Source organism: Syngnathoides biaculeatus, chromosome 2, assembly GCF_019802595.1.
Source record: "Syngnathoides biaculeatus isolate LvHL_M chromosome 2, ASM1980259v1, whole genome shotgun sequence".
Taxonomy (NCBI): Eukaryota; Metazoa; Chordata; class Actinopteri; order Syngnathiformes; family Syngnathidae; genus Syngnathoides; species Syngnathoides biaculeatus.
Window position 1 is genome coordinate 3058536 of NC_084641.1, and position 8120 is coordinate 3066655.

Sequence of the window (8120 nt, forward strand, 5' to 3'; positions counted from 1 at the left end):
GCGGTATCAAGGGTACAAAAGAACGGATTCCAAGGCCGCTTGGAGAGTGGCAGAAACATTGGCTGACAAATAGTGAAACATTTTTTTTTGCTTTTCACATAATCACTTGGCTGGTGCTGGCACGTCTTCAAATGAACAAGAGTGTTGCCCATTTTTGAGATACATTGCACATTAGCAAGTTGATAGCATTGCTCCGTGTCGCTTTGGAGACACCACCACACAACCGGGGATGGAAACCGGGAAACCCGTTGGCCGCCTCCAACACTGGTCTGGAGCATGGGTGAAGTGTGGCTGCCGATGGTGCGGTGTGTCCTGTGTGACGACATCCATGTTGGACGCGATGTTTTGATTTTGCCAACCGAGGAGGCCCATTTTCTTTTTACTCTCACAAGTGGCAACCGAAAGTGGAACAACAGTGGCTGTTGTCACACACATTCTCGTCCTGTTAAATCGGAGAAATAAGCCAACAATTGATACGGACTGAGAATTTATCACAATCTTCGATGTTGATCACATAATGGCCCAGCCCTATTACAAAGTAGAGAAAATGGCTGGATGTTGTACTTTTTCTCGTTGTAGGTGGTTCAGAAGTATAAAATACATCATCCAAAGTGTCAAATTCTAAATTTTTCATGGTGGTGGTTTTCTTGGTCCATGGGGGTGATGCTGACTGCAACGGATCCGAACAAATGGCAGCTGCCAAACCAACTTCTTGGATTTGACGGCCTTCGGGCTGCCTATTGATTTCCAAGAATTTCCTCTCAGCACTTTTCATCTCCTGTTCTCGTCTCACTGTCGGAGGTTCTCCAGTGCACACTCCGCTTTGTGCGTGGAGGTCGGGAAAGCACGTTGCGAACCGGGTGAGATAGTGGAACGCCGCAGAAAATTCTGCTGCAATCCTCCTTAAACCAAATCGTCACTTCTTTTTTTTTTCCTGGTGGGAAAGTGCACGGGTGTGTCGGGGGAGAGGCCAGCAAACAACAGGATATGAGTTGAATGTGCATGTGGAACGTGGGTGAATTTGTGTGTAGACGTGTGCATGCGCCTATTGATTTGCGCAGGTGTATGTGATGGCGCTGCCTTCAGGCTCCTCCAGGCATACGAGTAAGAGAGCAGATAGAGGGCAGCAGCCGTCGTCTTCTGATGATTCGCTGCCATCTCCCGTTTTGTTTGTCCCCTGCAGCAAAGACATGCGCATGTGTCTGTGGACCGGTGCGTTGAGATTCGATCAGAAGGATTGGCGTGGCATGTAAAATGGGAGTCCCAAGCATCCGCCCAGGTATCGCTGGATTGTTTTTATTGTACTGTCGAGGGCAGCCAGGCGCCATTTGTTGCCCGCTAGATATTTCTTATTGGCCCGCGGCGTAAAAAATTAATCCTGGCCTGCATCAAAATGTTACAAGAAATAGTTGATGTTTAAAGGTAGCACACATTTTTCCCAATTTAAAAACAAGTACGGGATATCAAAAGATGTCATACCTTTTAATTGAAAAATTGTCATAGAATTAAAAATCTATATTTAAAAAGAAAAAAAGTGAGTCATGAAAATAAACAACCCTAACAAAATGAGCATGCACTGTACTTCCTCTTCATCAATCCCACCCCCAGCACACCACAATGTTCTTGGATATCGCCCCGAGCTCCCATAATGACGGGAAAAAATATCAACTGTACTTTCACTCACGCGGGCAGCACTTGATCAAGAGTTCCCGAATTCAATTATTCAATTACAGCACGTGTAGCTCTGTGAATCTGCCAGCTGCAGTGTGATCGTCACCAAACACAAATAGCACCCCCCCCCCCACACACACCCACACACCCTCAATCTCAAGCGTTTAACATCACAGTGGGGCCAAAATCTTCCCAGTTTGGTCCCAGACATCTTTTGACATTGGTAAAACCCCAAAAATGTACTCTGGTGTGCAATTTCACCCCCAGAGGCCCACATATTTGCATTTATCAATGAAAGTCACTTTTAGCTCGAGCTTAACATTTTTATTTTTATTAACATTGTTGATCATGCACACAACTGGACTACGTTTTAATAGGCATGTGGAAAAAAAGCTAACGTAAAAACCAAATGATTGTAGTTACTATCTTAAGGTCCTTGTGATCATGTTGATTTTAGTTCTGGTGGTAGACCATTAGTTGTGATTGAACTACGTGATGTTTACACTAAAGTTGAGATGCAATCCAGTAATATCTTTTCTTAAATTAGTCCCAAATAGGTTGATTTGAGTTGCGCACAACTTTTGTGAGGGAAGTGGCTATTGGATTACAATCAGAGCTACTGTAAACCAAAACCCAAATTTCTGTTTTTCCTGTTGGTCATGGTTGCAAGTCTTGTTGAGCGGTGCTGGGGTCATCTCCTTGACAGGGTCATCTCAACTGCTTGTGATGGCAGCGTTGTTTCAGTTGGTTGCTTCCACAGTCGGCAGAAGAAGAGGGATCCACTGTGGCGTGCACACACACACATTTTTTGGACTAGATTCAACTATGAAGGTACATGTGAACAGTGGTTGATTTGTCACTATTTGTGACAACTAATGTCTGAAGCTAATTAGTGCATTACTGGTCCTCAAAAACCTACGGTATACTGAGGACCGTCAAATTTAAAGGGCTGCGGGTTTCTATGAGGTCAATGATCAGTTCAGCAAATTTGTTTTTTAAAGGCGGACCGACGTGACTTACGTTAAAAGATTTTTTAAAACAAGGACAGTTGCATATTTGCATTGAAGCCCAAGTTTTAAATACCATCTCAAAGCGAAATGTGGTACTGTGTGTGGTATAATTGGCGCCTGTGAACTACTGTGATTGATCAAATTTTAAAAATTTGGATCAATCTGATCATCCCACTGTGCCACCTAGCTCTGATACCAAGTCTCGGTATTTATAGTTATGGTGGCCATGCCGAGCAGGAACCTCTAAAGACTTCCAACTGAATTCACCTTTCTATTCCCAAATTGGAGCCGGCTCGGTGTGAATTTTTGAAGGTCATGCTTCACTATTACTTACATTTTTGTGCAGCTGTGGCATAAAGATTACATTGTGTGGTGATCTAAAAACCAAAAGCACAAACACCAAGTAATAAAAAGCGTATGAAGAAATGGGAACAGATTGTGAGCAGTTTTTCCCCCCGTCTGTCTTGGTCTTTGTCTTGCAGTGCAAGGGAACCCTGATGATAAAATTCCACTTTATCCTTCTGCATCTGCCTCATCTGCAGATGCACACGATGCCATCGTCTCCAAATTCTCCTAAGCATTAGTGCTTGCGATCTCTGCAAACATGTCATGCGGTGAACACGTGTTTTACACTTGGTCTGAGAGCGAGAGATTGGAGAAGCTCGATCTCATATTCTTTACTCACTATGCTCTGAAAGATGATTCGCAGGAGAATTGCTCGCTTTCTGCCTCAGGACATTCATCGAGCCGCCACAGACGTGTCAGGTGCCGGCATCGGGACTATAAACAGAGATGTGGAAAGCGTTGAGGTGTATCTGGTAAGGTGAATCCAAAACCCACATCTACACCGGCTGAGGAGTAGATGTCGCAGTAAAGTCTGATCACTGATGGGACAAAGGGTCTCCTGAAGCGTTCAGTTCTGCAACACTTTGAAAGGAGCTGATCGTTGCTTTGGATTTCCTTACCATATGGGATGTTGTGGATGATGGCCAAAAAAAAAAAAAAAAAAACAGCTTCTCCATCCTGCCTGCTGGTCTCCTGTGCTGTATTTTCACAACATATTTCAAAATATCTCAGTCTTTGGAGGGGGAGGAGTTCTTCCCCTTTTCATTAAGCACGTCAGTGTTGGCAGACCAGTCTAGATTATTACCCAGGTATAAACAGGTATTTGTGTCCTCCCCTCTGTTGACGGCTGGATATAGAAGGGTTGCCTGACCCTCCCAAAGTCCACGATCCACTCTTTGGTTTTGGAGGTGCTCAACAGGAAGTGGTTCTTCTCACTTCAGTCGTTGAACATCCTCACCATGCCCGTGTACTCCCTCTCTAGCCCGTACCTCATACACACACCAAAATTACTATGTTGCCCGAGTATTTCTGGATACAGTCGGATCATGAATGTTATTTGAAGTCTGACCTATACAGGGTAAATGGTAGAGGATTAAGGACTGTTGGATATTATTTTTAGAGCAATACAAAAGTCCGTTAATCATCTGACTCCAAATTGTGATCTTACCCGACCAGCACTCATCCAACAATTTGCGCGCTCGTTCTGCAAAGAAAGGACCAGAAAGCCGGCGTTTTCACACGTGAGTGGATTTATTCCTTCAACACACACCTGGGTCTCGGGTCCCTCTCAATACAAGCCTGCACGTCTCTGTTCCCTCCAGCCGACGTACTCCACATCCGAGTTGCCCAGGACAATTTAAAAGTACAATCTACTAATTCACTATAGGTTATGTGTCTCCTGCAGTTATCCTTAGCGCTCTCTCATTGGTCTTTATTGGTCCGCAGGATGGTGGGCCGACTCCCCCCGCCTGCGGTTGTTGACGTTTTGTTGTTCTGTTGAGATCTAGTGTGCTATCCACCAGGGGTCACAGGAGGCAAAGAAGCAGATAGTCCTGGGTCACAACTAGGCTTCAAAGTCATGAGTCTTGGCTGCGCTGGCTTAGATGCTGGTTCAAAACAGCTGAGGAGAGCAGGTTCCTAAGCAGCCTTTGACACATTCCATCTGGCCTGTTGCGTTCTTAGCACACAGCCTCCTGAGATCCACCGAAAGACAATCTTAAGGCACCTCCCAAGGAACCGGATTGCTGTACCAGGACTGACCTAAGAGATGCAGCACAGTGTGACAAGGCCTCTGAAATTTACAGATCTTTGCTTACTTTGATCCGAAAGGCAGGAAAATGCTCAAAATTGGCCTGATTTGCAAAAGGTCCATACTTCTTTTTCGTACTTGCAAGGGGTTACTTTCTTGTTTTTACTATGTCTGGATCGTCGTTACACTCCAGAAAGCAACAATATTAAGTCTTTCCATTAAAACTTGTTGAGGAAGATAAGATAGAAAGATATTTCTTTGCTACTTATGTCCCATTTGAAGTATCATTAATTGTCAAATATCAATCATGAGAATGTGTAGATGGGGGTTGGCAACTCCAGTTTATAAGAATACATCACAAGACTACCAGGGGACCACTTTGTGCTTCCCACATTTGAAGTGTGGAGACAGAGACATGACTTCATGTATCTTGTGATGTAAGTGTCACCACAATTCATGGATTTCAAACACTTTCAGTGGGGGTTAATTTCAACCATAAGCCGTTGCCTGAGAGATTTATAGTGGCGATAATGGTGATCACGCCATTAAGGGCTTGGGACAAAGACGGAGATTGCTGAGTGATAAACTAATACAGTAAAAGTGAAAAACTGATTAAAAAAAATTGGCATATCCGATAAAATTACTTGTGCAAGTGCAGCAGTGGATATTGAAGTTTCAAACTAATTCACAAACGTTTCCTGTAGATTTAAAACTAGGGAACATGGGTGTATCAGTTAAAATCCAACCCCTGTCATGCATTAACACAAAAATGCAGAATTTTTGTACGAGTGTCCAGGCGTACGATCTCCCGAGGGTGTTGTTTAATGTTGCATCCTCGGGGCATCTTCTTATCCTAGAATGAGAATACGAAGAGCTGCCGCTGTCATTATTCGGTCAGGCTTTTACACAACAGAGGTGAGAACGTGCGGACGTACGTTACTTCTCCCACCTTCAAAGAACCAATCAGGAAGCCCTGCCACCAGAGCCAGTCTTCATGTCCTGCCGGTGAAACAATTAGAATATATACAGTATTACATTTTTTTTCTTTTTTTTTTTTTTTTTGCAAGGATACAATGACAGAGAATGCTTTTTCCAAAAATAAAGAATCAAATATATGTTTGACATTTTTATGTCACAGGGGAGCTAATTTACATAACGATCACCTTCAGGGAAAAATTCTGTTTCCATGACTTTGGAGTTAAGCTATCTGAAAGTCCTGAGCCCCTTTCAGGTCAGCACCGGAAAATAAGATGAGATGCTGAAAGTCCACGATCAAATGAGTCAATTTTGTGTTTCACTGCTGGCAGCTGTAATTTTCAGCCACCCTCAATCAAAGGTATTGCACCAGCATGAAGCCCCCCTGGTCCACATGCTGGTCTGCCGTTTTGGGTTGCCTTTGTGGCATCCTTGACAGAGTAAAGTGTCAGACAAACTGCTGACCAAAAAGAACATAAAGGCCTACTTTTCTAAAATATTGCATAAATAAAAACTTTCAAAAATTATTTAAAAAATCTGAACGATGCCCAAGAGTTTTGGAAGAATATTCTATTAACTGACAGAATTTTGAACTTTTTGATTGACCGTTGTTCTCATTAGATTTGACAAAGATGTAACACAACATTTCAGAAAGTGATGGTCTTGGGGTGCTTTTCTCATTCAGGACCTGGACAACTTGCTGATAGACCTGTGAACTCTGCTCTTTACTAGAAAATCTTCAGTAAGAATGTTGGGCCATCATTCAGTTCATGACCCCAGCCTGAAGCAAACACGACAATGATCCAAAACACACCAGGTAAGTCAACTTAAGATTTTTTCATTTATTTTTTTCAAACTGAACATAGGCTCTGGAGTGGCCTAGTCAAAATCCAGACATACATCTGAATGAAATGCCCCAACCTGTCCATCCTCAAAAACCTTCCATTGCTGTTGTTTTTAAATAATTGTACAAAGGAGATTGAACCAAAAGATCTCCAGTGAGCTCTAAAAGACTACATTGGCAGTTATAGGAAAGGCTTGATTTCAGTTGTTGCTGCTGAGGATGGCCCAATCAGTTCTGAGGTTTAGGGACCATTACCTTTTCACATAGGGCCAGATCGTTTTGAATAGTTGTTTTCCTGAATCAATAAAATAACTGTTTAAAATATGCATTTTCTATTAACTTTGGTTATATTATTTTTCCTCAATTTACATTTGTTTGGTCTTATCGTTTGGGAGAAGCTATATATAAGAATTTCTGAAAGGGGCACATACTTTTTCACACCACGGTACTTTGACCAAAGAATGGCTGATATGTCTTAAAAAAAAGGCATTATCTCATAACCGTCATAGGAATGAGATCTATTATACTGTAACTATCACAGCTCTTTTATGCTACAAGTCTGTACTTAAATTTATTTTGACGTGTTATGTTTCAAGTCATAGCAGACATCGAGGGGCGAGGTTAAGTGATCACAATTCTTTTAGATGACGTGAAATAATGACTTCAAAAGCAGCAGTTAAGATGAAAAAATTTATTTGTGCTAGTGCGAACACGTAAAATGTTTTTCATTGTTCCAATAATAACTAGTTGTACTCAATTATGAGCTAATCCTAATAAGTCTCATGTGGTCAGGCTACACAAAAAAGGTTTAGTGGCTGTCTTATGACTCTTGACTTGACAATTTAGGGCCGATAATGATTGCAAAGACAATATTCAGATGTGCATTGGCGAGCGAGTGTGCGGGAGCGCAGCATTGTGCATTTTAAAATAGAATTTGGTCCTGTTGCTATTTTTGGGTGAATTATTTTGAAATCCACCCTATCAAGACTGGAGAAAAAACTGAAAACACTTTTACCAACTCTTTCTCGGAACAGGAAAGATGCTGACAGAAGCTGATGGGCCTTTTAAAAGGGCACACCCAAATAACTAATCATAAAATGCTTCATGTATTGCTACCCTTAAAGTGTAGGGGAGTAACTCATTACGTATCCCAAGATTATGTAATTTAATTACAAAATGTATGTGTGGGTAAAGGGAAAAATTAAATTGGTTGCCGTGATGATAAAATCAGTTACATTTGGAAATCAGCTGCAAAATTTCAAATTTTTTTTTCATTTGACGCTTGGGATTTGCTCTCATTGATCATGTGCCGTTCTGTTGTAGGCTCAAACTTGACCTATTTTTCCAAATGTGACCTCAGAGCACTGCTTTGTGGTGTAGTGTATTAGTTTGCCTGTCATTTAGAAAACAAATGGACTCATCACTTCAGAACACGTTAAACAGCAGTGAGTTTTGAACAGTTTCATCTTTATAATTTGGCGCTTTTAAATGGAACGTTAAATTATCCTCGTTGTCATATGAAGTG

General features: G+C 41.9%; 1 long non-coding RNA gene across 1 annotated transcript; it reads left to right on the forward strand.

Annotated features, from left to right (window-relative positions):
- The first annotated feature begins 1163 nt into the window (after positions 1 to 1163).
- LOC133492529 (uncharacterized) lies at positions 1164 to 3229 on the forward strand. Its single transcript, XR_009792673.1, has 3 exons — positions 1164 to 1279; positions 2378 to 2502; positions 3164 to 3229. It is a non-coding gene; the product is annotated as an uncharacterized LOC133492529 (long non-coding RNA).
- The last annotated feature ends 4891 nt before the right edge of the window (positions 3230 to 8120 follow it).